The sequence below is a fragment of the Prionailurus viverrinus genome, chromosome B2 (assembly GCF_022837055.1).
Source record: "Prionailurus viverrinus isolate Anna chromosome B2, UM_Priviv_1.0, whole genome shotgun sequence".
In the NCBI taxonomy this organism is placed as follows: domain Eukaryota; kingdom Metazoa; phylum Chordata; class Mammalia; order Carnivora; family Felidae; genus Prionailurus; species Prionailurus viverrinus.
Genome location: NC_062565.1, coordinates 109406218 through 109422696, shown reverse-complemented (window position 1 = coordinate 109422696; position 16479 = coordinate 109406218). Strand labels below are relative to the sequence as shown.

General features: G+C 36.6%; 1 long non-coding RNA gene across 1 annotated transcript in view; it reads right to left on the bottom strand.

The window, feature by feature from the left end:
* The window catches only part of LOC125166123 (uncharacterized), a 56442-nt gene extending 40740 nt beyond the window's left edge, over positions 1-15702 (bottom strand). The window contains exon 1 of the long non-coding RNA XR_007152352.1: positions 15515-15702. This is a non-coding gene — a long non-coding RNA (uncharacterized LOC125166123). The remainder of the gene's footprint in view (positions 1-15514) is intronic.
* Between the last annotated feature and the right edge of the window lie 777 nt (positions 15703-16479).

Sequence of the window (16479 nt, the reverse complement as noted above, 5' to 3'; positions counted from 1 at the left end):
GGACTTACCAAGATGGGGTTTTTGAATAAATATCTGACTGAGTTGATAGAAATGAGACGTGGATATCTGGGAGAGAAATAATCTGAGCAGAGATAACAGCAAAGGGCACAGGCACTGAGCAGGAGTATGCTTATCCTGTTTCAAGTCATCAAGGAAGCTAGTGTGGCTAATAAAAAGTGAAAAGGGGAGATAGGAACAGAAAGTAAAGGAACCGTATTGATGACTTTTGCACACATTTAAGCCAGAGATAATTATGCCTTGACCATGGCAGAAATGGATGGAGGTCATGAGAAGTGTACAGATTAAGGGTGTTTTAAGGTAGATAAAGTAGGATTAGCTAATGGATTGATTTAGGATGTGAAAGAAAAAAATAAATCAAAAATGATTTTGGGTTTCTGTCCTGATCAACTGGATGATTAGAGTTGCTACCACTGGGAAGTAGAAGAATGTTAAGAGAAGCATATTTTGAGAGAGAACACTGGGAGTTTGGTTTTGGACATAAGAAATCTGGGATGCACAGTAGATATGCAAATGAGTATGTCAAGTAGATAATTGGAAGTACAGGTCTGGGGTTCAAGGTATCAGGTGCGGCTATAATTTTGGAAGTAACTTGTAGGTAGAACTTTAAAACACAATCCTAATTGACATCACATAAGGACTGAGTATAGAGGCTTGAGTTCAAATATACTTCAGTGTTTAGATGTTAGGGAGATGAAGAGGGAACAGCAAAGGAGACTGAAGCATGCCACTGACATCAGTTTTAGCAAATTTTGCCAATATATCAAGCAATGAGAAGACTGAGAATTGATCATTGGATTCAGCAACATGGAAGCCTTTGGTGACATTATCAAGAGTGGTGTTGGTAGAGTGGTAGGATGAAAGCCTAATTAGGACAAGTTCAAAGAGGGTGGGAAGAGGCAGAAAATATTGGTAACTATTTCAGAAAGTTTTGTTGTAAAAGTGAGCAGAAATAAAGAGCTGTACCTAGATGGGGATGTGGGGTCAACCATTTTTGTTTGTTTGTTTTTCATGATATAAATAATATTTGTTTGTGGATAAGAACAATGTACTTGAAGAGTGCCTGGGTGGCTCAGTTGGTTGAGTGTCCAACTTTGGCTGAGGTCATGATTTCACAGCACTGGTGAGTTTGAGCCCAGCATGGGGCTCACTGCTGTCAGTATAGAACTTGCTTTTGATCCTCTGTCCCCCTCTTTCCGCTCGCCCCCCACTCATGCTCTCTCTCAAAAATAAATAGGCATTAAAAAAAATAACGTACTTGAAAAGAAATAATTAAGATTGTGGGAAAATATTGGAAAGTTGCCAGCGTGATGTAATATTCTTTTGGCAAAAGGGATGTGAGCTAGAGAAATTGGCTGTAAATAAGAGCACAAATGATTCATCTATTAAGAGAGAGGTGAGTGTAAACAGAGATAAATACAGTTCTTGGATCAACATGAAGTGGTTGGTGCTTAGAAGGGCTTTTTTTTTGTTGCTTTTGTGTTTCAGTAATATTGGAAGCAAGTCGTGGTCTGGAATGAGGATGAAGGAAGACATGGGAAGTTTGAGAAGAAAAGATAGGAAATACTGGTAGATTCATTACTGCACTAAGGCCCACCTGAAGTTTATGGGAATAAATTTAAGGGTGACCTGGCTCCATGGTACAAGCATGCATGGAGTAGATGATCAACTGGATTTAACCAGAACTGAGATTTAGTTTGGCACAATAAAAGCCTTTAAAGTATATGCAAGGGATTTTAATAAAGAAACATGCAATCTAATCTGGATAATGAGTGAAATGAGGAAATAAGAGTGATGGATGTTTGTATTATCAATTTATTATAGGTCACAGAGGAAATTTTAAAAAGTAATTAGAATTGTAATCCTGAACGGACCTAGAAGCACACAGAAAGTGGGGTGCTTGAATTTAAGATTAAGGAATGGACACAGATATTAATAGCAGTGTCTAGACTGCGACTTGGTAATAAGAATGACACTTATATTTGGCTACTTTCTTGATGTTGTTTATTTATGCTGCAAATCAAAATTTTGTGCTCCAAACAGATTTTACCTTAAAAGTTATTATTATTTTTTATCAAGCAGAAAGATAATAATTTCACGTAACACACAACAGATTGAAACATTTGCTTCTGTCCTAGAGCCATTTTGAGAATCAATCCAAGAACTAATTTTCAAATAATCTTGTACTTCTATTGTTTCACCAGCTGTTTGCACTCAGAAAGTAAATGAAATGCCGAAGATGTTTACATAATGAAACCTGAATTACTGAGTTCTACTTCCCTAGAGTTAAGTGATGTTAATTCTAAGTGAGACTATTAAGTTTTTTTTTTGGAATCGTATCCAAGGCTGGGCCCTTTCTTTACTAGCCTGCATTATTGTTTCAAATTAGTTATTTATTTTAAAAATTATATCTAAACTGTTGCCTTTTGATGTTTTGTCACTCAGCATTCTATTATGCCAAAATTAAAGCCAATATTAAAAAAAATTTGTTTTTACAAAATGTAATTAAGCATAATTATAAAAATATTGCATTGTTTCCTGTAATAGTTACTCATATAACGTTGTATAATCCTTATTTTCCAAATGGGCAAATGAAATTAGTTAAGATACTTAGGAGCCAGAGTTAGGAGGATATTAAGTTCTCCTGAGCCTTGATATAGTGATATAATTTTCAAGATAGGATCCACCCACTGATTTCCTCAAAGAGACATTTGGAATGGATTTAGGCTATAAAAGCATTTGGGCTAACCTGTAAATTAGATTTCATGCCTGTATTTCTTTCAAACCAGTAAAATAATCTTAGAACTTAATCTCAATTATAATTCAAATAAGGTAATTACTCAACTAAGTATGTAGTTGGCACCCTGGGTGATTTAATTTTACTAGACCAAGGATGTCAAACATGAAAAGCAAGAACTATATTCTATGAATTCTTCCTTCATCCCTAGCAGAGAGAATTTATCTGTCTCATTACTTTTTTGCTGAACCTAGCCTCAGCATCAGAGTCAGTCTCAAGACAGCATTATAGACAGCCAATACTAGTAGATAAACATTGACACACTTGAAGAAAACTATATTATATTCAGGCTCTAAATTAAACATTTGAAAAAATTAATATTTCCAAATTCCCTTTTCTAATGAAAGAGTAATATGAGCTCTAAAAAACCTTTGCTGAATAAATTTTATTTTTAAATTACATAGGTGGTATTGCTATGTATTAGGTGTAAACTATGGGAAAAGCATATAGGATGTATAGTGTTAAATAAAATAAATACAGCTGACTGTCAAACATGAGTTTGAACTGTGTGGGTCTAATTATACATGGATTTTTAAAAAATAAATACACTACAATACTACAGTACAAATACTATAGTATTAAATAAGTGTATTTTCTCTTCCCTCTGATTTTCTTGATGACATTTTCTTTTGCTTGCTTGCAAGCAAAAATTAACACATATTTTGTATGTTATATGTATTAATCGACTGTGTTATCAGTAAGGCTTCTGGTCAACAGTAGGCTGTTAGTAAATTTCTGAAGAGTCAGAAGTTGTATGTGGATTTTTTATTGCACAGGTGCATTGTTAATGTAGGTTCAATGGTACGGCATCTTTTTTAGGGGGTCCACAGTTTTTAGATCATGTTGGGTGGTAGGGGTTTGGAAAGACATGAAACAATTACATCACAATTATAGCTTGTGGTCATTTCTGTGAAGAAGTATAGCATACTATGAGAGTAGGACAAGGAGTGGAGTCTGAATGCTCAATGTAGAAACGATAAAAAAAAACCTGAAAACTTTATTATGAGTGAGTACTAATCATGGCAAGACACCAGTGCCTTTGTGCTTATGTGTTCATGGTGGGGTAGATGAGAATATTCCTCCCCAGAGCTTTAGAAAGGAATATGCTTGGTGTGTTTTAGGAGCAGAAGAAAGGCCAACTGTGTGGAGAAACTCAAAGTAAAATTGAAGCCTGTGCAAGAATATTGTGGTCCACTTATGAAGTAAACTAGAGTGATTCATGATTTTGAATCATTGATGAAGGATAATAAAAGATGTTCCATTTAATATTCCTGTTGTTTAAGTGGTATAGGTTGAAGTAGACTGCAGTTATTTGAATGGTATGAGGTAAGCAAGTAGAGATGGCTTACATAAACAACTGTTCTGAAAATCTTTTCTTTGAAGATAATTGGACAAGAAGCATTATTTATTTATTAATTTTTTAGTTAAAAATTTTTATTTTCTTAAAGTTTTAATTTAAATTCCAGTTAACATACAGTCTAATATTAGTTTTGTGTAGGCAGTATAGTGATTCACAATTCCATACAACACCTGGTGCTCATGAGATGACAAGTGCACTTCTTAATTCCCATCCCCTATTTCACCCATCCCCCCACTCATCTCCCTTCTGGTAACCATCAGTTTGTTTTTTGTAGTTAAGAGTCTGTTTCTTGATTTGTTCCATTCTCTCTCCCTGCAACCCCCATTGCTCCTTTGTTTTGTTTCTTAAATTCCAATATATGAACAAAATCATATGGTATTTGTCTTCCTCTGACTGACTTATTTTGCTTAGCATTATACTCTTAGGTCTGTCCATGTCCTTGAAAATGGAAGAATTCATTCTTTTTTTAATGGCTGAGTAATATTCCATTGTACATATATACCACATATTCCTTATCCATTTATGTCTATGGACACTTGGGATGTTTAATTTAGCTATCATAGATAATGCTAGTATAAACAGCAGGGTGCATGTATCCCTTTGAATTAGTTTTTTTGTGTTCTTTAGTTCGTAGTAGTTTTTTTGTGTTCTTTAGTTCCTAGTAGTGTGATTGCTGGATAGTAGGGTAGTTCTATTTTTAATTTTTTGAGGAAGCTTTATACTGTTTTCGAGAGTGGCTGTACCAGTGTGCATTCTCACCAATAATGCAGGAGGGTTCCCCTTTCTACATATCTTTGCCAATACCTGTTGTTTCTTGTATTGATGATTTTAGCCATTCTGACAGGTGTGAGGTGATATCTCGTTGTGGTTTTGATTTGTATTTCCCTGATGATGAGTGACTTTGAACAGCTTTTCGTGTGTCTGTTGGCAATCTGTATGTCTTCTTCAGAAAAATATCTATTAGTGTCTTCTGCCCATTTTTCATTGGATTATTGGTTTTCTGCATGTTGAGTTTTATCAGTTCTTTATATATTTTGGATACTAACCCTTTATTGGATATGTCATTTGTGAATACTTTCTCCCATTCAGTAGGTTGCTTTTAGTTTTGTTGATTGTTTCCTTCACTGTGCAGAAGATTTTTATTTTGATGAAGTCCCAGTAGTTTATTTTTGTTTTTGTTTCTCTTGCCTCAGGAGATATATATAGAAAGAAATTGCTACGGCAGATATCAGAGAGGTTACTGCATGTGTTCTCCTCTAGTATTTATATGGTTTCAGGTCTCACATTTAGGTCTTTGATCCATTTTGAATTTATTTCTATTTTGAAATTACTTTCTATTCTGAATGATAGCCTTGTTGGATAGAGTATTATTGGCAGCAGATTTTTCTGCCAATTATTATTCAGCACTTTGAATATATCATGCCATTCGCTTCTGGCTTGCCAAGTTTCTTTTGAGAAATCTCCAGCTAGCTTTATGGGTCTTCCTTTGTAAGTTAAGGATTTCTTTTGTCTTGCTGCTTTCAAAACTTTTTATCATTAATGGTGCCTAGGTGGCTCAGTTAAGCGTCTGACTTCAGCTCAGGTCATGATTTTGTGGTTTGTGAGTTAGAGCCCCATATTGGGTTCTGTGCTGACAACTCAGAGCCTGGAGCCTGCTTTGGATTCTGTGTCTCCTTCTCTCTCGGCCCCTCCCCTACTTGCACTCTGTCTCTCTCAAAAATAAATAAACGTTAATAAAAACATTAAAACTTTTAGCACTGTATTTTTCAAACTTAATTACAATATGTCTTGGTGTTGGCCTTCTTTTGTTGATTTTGTTGGGAGTTCTCTGTGCCTCCTGGATCTGGATGTCTGTTTCCTTCCCCAGATTAGGGAAGTTTTCAACTATAATATCTTCAGATAAATTTTCTACCCCCTTTTCTTTCTCTTCTTCTGCTAGGACTTCTATAATATAAACGTTATTACATCTGATGGAGTCACTGAGTTTCCTAAGTCTATTCTTGTGTTGCGAATTCTTCTTTGTCTCTTTTGTTCCTCTTCCTTACTTTCCATTATTTTGTCTTCTAAGTCACCAATTATTTCCTCTGATTCTTCCAGCCTGCTATTCATTGCATCAAGCCTGTTTCCAATATCATTTATTGTATTCTTCATCTCTGATTCTTTTTAAACTTTTTAATCTCTGTGGTAAGGGTCTCATTGATATCTTCTATTCTTTTCTCAAGCCCAGTGTGTATCTTTATGATTGTTAAATTCTCTATTAGGCATGTTACTTATATCTAGTTATCTTAAACCTCTGGCTGTGGCCTTATCTTGTTCTTTCATTTGGTATAAATTTCTCTGTCTTTGCATTTTATCTAAGTGTCTGCCTTCTTCTCTGTATTAGAAAAGTCAATTATGTATCCTGTTCCTGAAAGTAATGGCCTTTTGAAGAAGAGATTATGAAGTGCCCAGGACCTGGCACATCAGGTAGTCTCCAGTGTGTGCTCTGTGTGCTCTCTTATTGTGTTTTGGCTGCTCTGTCTTTCAGGCCAGTCATCTGCAGAGGCTCTCCTTGCCTGCAGAGACAGTGTTTTGTCCTTGGTCTGAATGTGGCGAGTTTAAACTAAGTTTGCTCTGTTATGCTTGTGAAATGAGATCTGACACCACTTCCACCAGAACTGAGACCCTGCAGAAGTCTCTGGTTGGGAGATGTGGTTTGAGCACATGTTTGTGTTGATCTTCTGGGAGAGGAGCCTACCACACTGGGACTGAGGCAAGCCTGACTGAGAACGGAAGTCTTGCCAGAGAGCAGGAAGGTGGGGCTTGGTGTATGCAAGTTAGGCAGCCACTGTCAGCATTGTGCTGCTTCCACAGGTGGCTCTGTTTATTCTGAAGGGCAGAGGAGGGTAATGGCACTGGCCAGTTCCTTTGTTTCTGCAGAGGTGTCTCCCTGAATGTTGCCTCTCGGGGATTCACTCTGAGAAGATTGAATAACCTCCCCTCTGTGTTCTCGGGTGTTCTTCAGATTGTTGTTTCTAGGATGTCTTCCCCTGGTGTTGTGTGCCTGCCTTCTCTCTAGGAGCAGTGCAATGTCCTCAGGGCTATATCCCAGCCAAGCCTGCTGACCTTTAAAACTCCAGTCTTTAAGCCCTCCTGGTTTGAAGAACTCACGAAATTCAGCCTTTTTTGTTTCCTAAGCCAGTGGTTTTGGAAAACATTCTTCTTGTGAGTTCCCCCAGTGTGCCTCTGTCTCTCTCACCCTTCTCTGTGACTTCAGCTGCCTCCTCTCTGCAGTACCTGTGATCTGTTTCTCCCCTAACCCATGTCTCTGCACTTCCTACCTTCTTCAATGTGGCCTCTACTCTCCCTTTAGTTGTGTAGTTTGTTCTACCAGTCTTCAAGTCAATTTCTGGGGTACTTAGGATGATTTGATAGTTATCTAGTTGTGTTTGTGGGGTGAGATGAATATAGGGTTCTCCTACTCTTCCACCATCTTCCCAAACTCCCAAGAAACAATTTTTATTTATTTTATTTATTTAACAAATTTTTAAAAAAGTGTTTATTCATTTTTGAGAGAGAGAAAGAGAGAGAGAGAGAGAGAGAGAGAGAGAGAGAGAGAGAGAGAGAATGCAAGTTGGGGAGGGGCAGAGAGAGACAGAGACACAAAATCTGAAACAGGCTTCAGGCTCTGAGCTGTCTGTACAGAGCCCGACATAGGGCTCAAAATTACAAACCATGAAATCATGACCTGAGCTGAAGTTGGATGCTTAATCAACTGAGCCATCCAGGTGCCCCTAAGAAATATTTTTTAAAAGGAGGATTTATGGAAGAATTTTATGGTCTTCAAAGTCCTGGGATTCACATCAGGAATAGACTGGAATCAAGGATTGGTGCTCTGTGTATCTGTGTCTTGCACCTCTGCATTGAGTCTTCAATGTATCCCTACTGTGTTTTCTTTTCTTTTCTTGTTTTTTTTTTTTTTTTTTGCTAACAGTTTTTGAGTGAGACCTCATCTCAACCCAGAAAACATATTGTTGCATTTTTTATACAAAGTCACACATTTAAAAATGACATAATTATACAAGAGTAAAATTTACATTTAAAATGTTCATAAGGAACTAAAATAGTTAAGGTATATTTATTCAAGGCGGTCATGTAAAATTCAGAAATTCAAAAGAGTATCAGTAATAACCATTTGGTTGATATTTAAATATGTTCAAATGTGGAAGCATAAGTTAAAACATATTCAAGGAACTTGTTGAAATCACAAGTTTAAGACTTTTCATTGCCAAAATTACAACTTAATTAAGTGGAATGTTTTCACTTGTCTTTTTCTTTACAAAGGGTCCCTAGTTCTCAGCATATATAATAATTAGAATGAGAAGGTTATATCAGTTATGGTCATTCTAATCACTCAACAACCTTAATATGTATCTTCAGTAAGCTAATTTTTTGTCTTTATGATGATTGTTCCAAATTTATAAACTGTTTTCAAGATTCTTACCAGTTGTTTTTCTGAACTCATAAGTAAAAATAGAAGTCTTTAGATGGATATGTTTCTTACTTATTTTCCCAACCAACCTCAAACCTGCCTACAAAAAGAAAACAGTGAGAGGAACCTGTATTTGAAGGGAAAATAACATGAAAAAAAAATGGAGAAACTAGAACATGTTGAACATTCTAGTTCAAAACCAATGGAACCAGTAAAATGTAAGAGAGAGGATGATGCAGAAGAGAAAGGAAAAATTGATAAGAGTATAGTCCTGGAGAAGGTAGGATATAATGACATCCATTGGCACACATGAAAAGATAGGTCTTGGAAGGGGAAAAAGAAAGGTAATAAGGATCAAGATTTTACATAACCCATATTTTTGTTTCTCAGAGACAGAGATGACATTTGTTAGCTTTTTTAAATTAAAAATTATCATTTAAGGTTATCTTGTTCATATTAACGGTATTGACAATATGAACAGATCTAATTACAGTGAAAAAGTATAGGTTCTGTCAAAAACAATTCATACATTTATCGCCATGTAGCCATAAGCCTAGAGAAGAAGTCAAGTGGACACCACCTTACACAATTAGTTATCTTTTACAATAAATATTTACTAGGAATGTCCAAATTCTTGGTATCTAACACATTTTCTTTCAAATAATACATAGAACATTTGTACCTTATGTCATTGGTAGGTTCCCAGTGAGGATATTTTTACCATTTACCATTTAAAGTTTATTTTATTAAAGTTTATTATTTTTTAAATATAAAAAAATTTTTTAATGTTGAGAGAGAGCATCAGCAGGGGAGGGGCTGAGAGACAGGGAGACACAGAATCCGAAGCAGGCTTCAGGCTCTGAGCTGTCAGCACAGAGCCCGATGCAGGGCTCAAACTCACAAACCGAGAGATCATGACCTGAGCCGAAGTTGGACACTCAACTGACTGAGCCATCCAGGCCCCCCTGTTTTTTAAATATTTATTTTGAAAGAGAGAGTGTGTGTGCACAAGTGGGGGAGGGGCAGAGAGAGAGGGGGAGAGAGAATCCCAAGTAGGCTCGGTGCTGTCAGTGCCAAGCCTGATGGGGGGCTTGTTCTTACAAACCCAGAGATCATGACCTGAGCTGAAATCAAAGGTCGACGGTTAACCAACTGAGCCATTCATGTGCCCCTATTAAACTTTAGAATAAATAGGTTATCAACTTCATCTTGAATTAAGATAGGACTTGAGATGGTTCATATGTAGTCCTGTTTACTTATTTCATGCTACTTATTTTTCTACTTATTTCTTTACTTATTTCAGCCTTACCCCACACAATTGCCTTATTAGAAGAATTTTCTAACATGTGTAGTCAATCTAATATACAACATAACACCTCTTTCTTTTTTATTTTTGTAAATTCACTGAAGCTATGCAAACTATTTTCTTACTTCTATAACAGGAATTAGGACTCTTCTCCCCCCGATTATTACTAATAAGTAACTCGATGCTTACTCTTTTCATTTTTCCTAATAAAAGTTTCAGAATTTAGTTTTGAACTTAATTCTTATAGGGTTTCCTAAACCAGTCATTCCTTCAAGTTTGAATTTTTAGTTTTCTGTCGCCTTGTGTTGTTTTCAGTTTTACTTTACCTAGGCCATCACAGATGCTTTTAGGAAAGAGATGGGTTATCAGTGAGCTAATTAATTTTAAATAATAGTTGATGATTCACTTATAAATCTGCTTTATTGAACTGTATATTATTATTGCTGGCATAAAATATTAGATTCAAATTAAATATTATTAATAATGTGTTCAATAGTAAGATCATATTGGCAAATGGTAATTGGGGATTTCTTTAAAATATAACTTCAAAGTCTATGATGTCTTTTGGAAAACCAGTGAATTTCTATAATAGTTTCAAAATATTCTACTGTAGTAATGTGATCAAAGAAGCTTTTGTATTTGTGCAATAATTTATGTCACCTTGAATCATCTGGAGAGAGGACATTGAAACCTTCCTCATTTTAGTAACCTTTGTTTTCAACCTGACAAGCAGAGGTGTATTTAATATTCTGTTACAGTATATACAACAAAAGCTTACTTAGTTGGTATATTTTCAGTTCAGAACCTCCTTTTATTTAATACTAAAAGAGTATTCCGAATATAGATTAGGATGTATAAAACATAGTTTTAGCTTATCTCTGGACTTACTTCTTATAATGGCTACATGTTCTAACACGTAGCAAATGCCAGGTGCTCACTACTTCTCTACCATCTATTGATTCATGTTGATTTTCGAAAGTGTGTCATGGAGAGTTCATACAAAAGTGATCTGTATACGTTTTTTTCTTAATCTATTTTCTTAAAAGGATGATAAATGTTAACTTTATGAAGATAGGATAGAAAGAAAAGCAAGTGATTTACTAATAACTTGGAGAAAAATTGTTCTAATCAGCACATTGAGACTAGGAAGTTCTGTTTAATAGAGGCGGTTTAAAAAAGACCTTGAGGGATATCTGTCTGGCTCAGTCGGTAGAGTATGTGAGTCTGGATCTCTTGGTTGTGAGTTCAAACCTTATGGTGGATGCATAGATTCCTTAAAAATAAAACAAAGTAAAAAAGATACTGAAAAGTTTAAGTTGTAGGGTAAAATCTTAATCTAAAAATACTCCTTATAGTTTATAGTTTGGTAAAAAGAAGTATATATTTTATGTAATGAGTGAAGATCAAAAGCTAGCTAATATCAAAAGTGATAGTAGAATGATAAAAATTTGATTTATTGAATTTTATTTTATTCTCTGCTACTAATTTCCTAAGTTTCAGTTACCACATAAATAATTACTATAAGCTGATTTAAAAATGTAATGGTATGTGAAATAATGGCTTTATTTTATAACTGTTTTTGAATATTAATGAGGCCCCATTTAATATACATTGAAAGCAGATGCAAAAATTAATTTTAAGCATTTTGATCAACATTGTGATTAAATGGTTTGCTGTATTTTAGTAAATAAATAGCCTTTAGAATTTGAAGTAAAATACGTGCTTATTTTATAAATTAATGTGTGAGTGTGTGTGTGTGTGTGTGTGTGTGTGTGTGTTTAGTCTGTGTAAACACTGGCTTATCTGGCCAGTTAGTTAAGTTACTTAAAAGTGTTATCAATCAATAATTGAGATCCAAAGCTCTAGACTTGACTCATGGTCATAAACTACTTCTAATCTTGGATATGCTATAAATATCTACTGGTAAATAGTAACATGGAGTCATTGGTTCTACTGGAAAAACAACTTAAATCAGATACTATTTGCTTTTCTTAATAAAGATGTATTGAATGCTTCCCATATACATGTACTTTGTATACACTACTTCATTTAATATTCACACCAACCTTAAGTCCCATTTATAGATTGGGAAACTAGAACTTAAAGAGGTTAAGTAGTTTTTCAAGGTCACATGACTAATGAAAAGTGACGCTTGGATTGGAATTTCAGTTTATTTGATTCTTCAGGACATAATCTTTTCTTAACATTATACCACTCTTCTTTTTTGTATATAAAGGAAAATAGATGTTCTTATGTTGATGTTGATGAAAGAAAATCAACCAGATTTCTTCATGCTGTCTAAAAATCTCAAGCATGAACATATTTTCAAATCTTTTCATGTGAATCACTTTTCCATTAGGAATCATTGTTAATTTTGCACATCTTTGCACCATGAAACCATAACTTTTTCCCTTTTGATTTCAGTTTTTTCTATTAATAGATGAACAATTATTGATGGAACACTGAACCAGTTTTGCAAATCACTTTTTGCTTGTTTATTTGAATAGGGCATGTGGTAAAATAAGAAACATGTAGTAATATTGAAAACTCTAATTTTTTATTTATCTCAAACATCTTCTTAAGACTAAGAATTAATTAGTCTTCTTCCCATTCTCTTTAGTACCCTCCCAAGTACTAGAAATTGGCTTCTACTTGTTTATTTGGTGGGAAGGGGTAATTTTCCACATGTGAACATCAGCCATGTTGGTTACACTGAGAGAACATGAAGCCACAGTAATATCTGACTTAGGTCTGAGATTTAAGGCATGATAATCTGTACCAAAGAGAAATTGTAAATTATTATGTGTCATAGGCTTTGAGGTCACTTATAAGTGCTCAAAAGAATAAATTTAAAGTAAAACATATAGCAACACAGAAAGATGGGATTCAAGTATAAAAATTTTACAAATATTCATAAATGACTAATCTTGTCACTGAACCTATTGAACTGTCCTGAAATATAAGAAATTTTTAACAGGGAAATAATTTTAAGATTGATTAAATTCTAATCAAGATATTACAGAATATTCTTTGAGGACAGTATTTAGTGTTCATATCTAGTTTATTGACTAAAAGAACTCTGAACTTTTTACAATAAATTTATGTATTTATTTTTGAGAATTTAAAAATTGAAACACATACATACATATATGCATGCACACAAACAGGGTCCACTAAGCATCACTAATTAACACATTCTATTTCCATCTTTATATATTTACAGGTAAACTATAGTTAATTTTAAAAATAAAAATGAACTCCAGTTAATTTATTAAAGAAAAAATATGGTTATATATGTCCCTTGAAAATACTCACTTGCTTCTCTAATTTTGGAGTGCCACATAGTGTATCATTTTTGAGAATACTTATTAAAAATGGAAACCCCTATAGTGTGTGTAACTGTCATGACTTTAGCTTCCAACAGAGTGTACTAAAAAGTGTAGCAAAGACTTTATTTAACAAAATAAAACCATATACTGCATTCACTGCTTTGATTTATCACCATTATTTTTGACTTGGAATATCCCTCCCTTGACATACTATTTTATGCCTTGTGATTCAGAGTGCCCTTTTATAGCATGTTGCAGTACTTCAGAAAGGAGACAACCTCAATTCCTAATGTTGCCGTAAATCAGGGAGAGGGGCGCTTGGCAATACTTGCAAGGTTACCCAACCCTAGAAATCTCAGATTTCTGTTTGTGTTATCATTGAAGATGGATGCTGTTACAATTCTGTTCTTGAGGGCTTAGGTATAAGAGGGGCTTATAAGTCATTTTCTTAAATGAAAGAGAGAAATTTTGCCTGTCTGGACTATTTGTACTTTAGTCTTAGATATAATCACTTCCCCCATTTATTGTTTTAGTTCTCTGCCTCACATACACACATAACTTCACACACCAGAAATTCACTGTCTTCTTAGACACCTAACCTGTTTCCTCAACCTTGCCTTCCTCTAAACTAGCTTTAATTATTTTTTCTTACATGTAGGCTGATAATAACTTATGATGTGTTCCTTTCCATGGACATTTTAATAAAGAACATAAATATAAAAATTCTAATGGTTACATTTCAGGCATCCTGGTAGGAGCCAAGGGTACAGTTTGGGCCTTGAGCTTCTTACTGGCCTCATACCACACCAGATCAGAGATTGTGTAAATCTTTAGGCCTGTCTTGCTAGTCTATCTCAAGAGAAGACTAGTGTCTGAAGTATTCTTTTCTTTTTTAATATTTATGTGAGGACCACGCATTCACCTAGGAGCAGTGCAAACCCTAAATCCTGCAACCCTACTGCCTGTTGGGTCAGGTCAACCAGATCATGACTGCGTTGAAGTCATGGATGAAGTGTTCTCCAGCCGACCAGACTTGAGGAACCAGCCCCTCAAGGAGCCTGATCCTGAGTATTTTACCGGTAGCAGTTTTGTGAAAGAGGGAGAATGCCTTGTGGGATACTCCGTGGTGACCCTGAGTTCTGTAATTGAGGCCAAACCCCTGCCAAAGGGGGCTTCAGCACAGAAGACAGAGCTCATTGCACTAATTCGAGCCCTCCAACTGGTAGCAGGAATACGTGTTAATATATACACAGACACTAGATATGCCTCACCACCCTCCATGTACATGGGGGCTCTATATAAAGAGAAGGATCTAATAAACTCAGGAGGAAAAGACAAAGTATGATAAGGAAATCCTTGAACTCTTAGATTCTGTATGGGCCCCTAAAGAGTGGTAGTCATACATTGTTGGAGACATCAAAGGAGAGACACCACAGCTGCATGGGGAAACCAGCAGACCAAGAAGCAAAGCTTGTGGTCACTAAAGGAACAGCAGAATCAGCAGCTTTAACCACTGCACTGTTAGTCCACTGGCAGAATGGGACCCTAATTACTCACAACATGAGAGTGCATGGTTTAAGACTGAAAATGGAAGCTACCTCCCAGGTGGATGGTGGGAATTTGAAGATGGCTGAGTAGCAATTCCTGAGGCCCTGGTTCTAGCTTTTGTCAAGCAGTTCCATCAGGAAACCCGTATTGGCCAGACAGCTCTCAAGACTATGTTGAGTCAAATGGTCACTCTGTCAATTTTTGTCCCATAGTTAATGTCACATAGCATTGTCTGACATCTGACCATCCATGCCTTGGTTAGCCAGTATCGTCCCTTGTACTCCATTAATGTCAACACTGAATGTGACACTCTGTCAATTTTTGTCCCATAGTTAACTTGTCAGTCTCAGACACTAAGAAGGCCGTGGCTGTAAGTGCCTGAAGGCAGGGTGGCCAGCCTTGGGCAACATTTGTACATCTTTCGGCTCTCCAGCAGAGCCCAAGCAGTATGAGAGCAATGTGAAATATATGCCCAGAATAACACACCCCAGGGACTCAGAGTTGGAGAGTGTTGGGGGTGCCCCCTTTGAAAATATGATGGTAGCCTTCACTGAGCTTCCCTGGGTCTGAGGCTGTAAATATCTCTTGGTCTTTGTGTGCACTTTCTTAGGCTGGGTGGAAGGCTTCTCTACTCTCCCAGAAAAGGCATGTGAAGTGGTCCAACTCCTTCTAAAAGAAATCATACCTCGATTTGGGATCCCTGTCACTGTGGGATCAGGTAATGGGCCAGCATTCATGGCTCAGGTGGTGCAGCTGGTGGCAAAGGGGCTAAAGATCACCTGGAAGTTACACACAGCATACCGGCTCCAGAGCCCCGGGAAGGTGGAATGAATGAACTGACCCCTGAAGCTGCAATTAAGTTAACTGTGCAGGAAAATCACTTGAACTGGGACCAGGTGTTGCCAAATGCCTTCTTAAGAATCAGGTGTAGCCCCACTAAGCAGACAGGGTTCTCCCTTTATGACATCCTTTATAGGCACCCTCCCCCCATTATCAAGGGCATAAAGAGGAATCTAATGAGATAGGCAGTCTAACACTAAGGAAACCCTAAGCTGTGGACCCTCAGCTCTACCCTAACCACCTTACACCACTGGGTTAGGGAGAGATTACCTGTGAGTCTGACCACAGATGCTTACCCCTTTAAACCAGGAGATGCTGTTTGGGTGAAGGAATGGAATGTCCGACCCCTAAAACACTCTGGAGGGGCCCATTCACTGTCATTTTGTCTACCCCTACTGCAGTAAAGATAGCCGAGGGGTGCCTGGGTGGCTCAGTCGGTTAAGTGGCTGACTTCGGCTCAGGTCATGATCTCGCAGTCCATGAGTTCGAGCCCCACGTCGGGCTCTGTGCTGACAGCTCAGAGCCTGGAGCCTGTTTCAGATTCTGTGTCTCCCTCTCTCTGACCCTCCCCTGTTCATGCTCTGTCTCTCTCTGTCTCAAAAATACATAAACGTTAAAAAAAAAAAAGATAGCCGAAGTGGGTCCCTGGATTCACTGGAGCAGAGTAAAGCCAGCATCTCGAAACTGGGAGTGCATTCCTGATCTTTCAGCGCTGTGCAAGCTGACCATACAGAAGATGCAATCTACAACTCCAGATGCTATGGGAGACTGCAGCCCTGCTTTAGTCACTGCGGAATCTGACTAATCTAC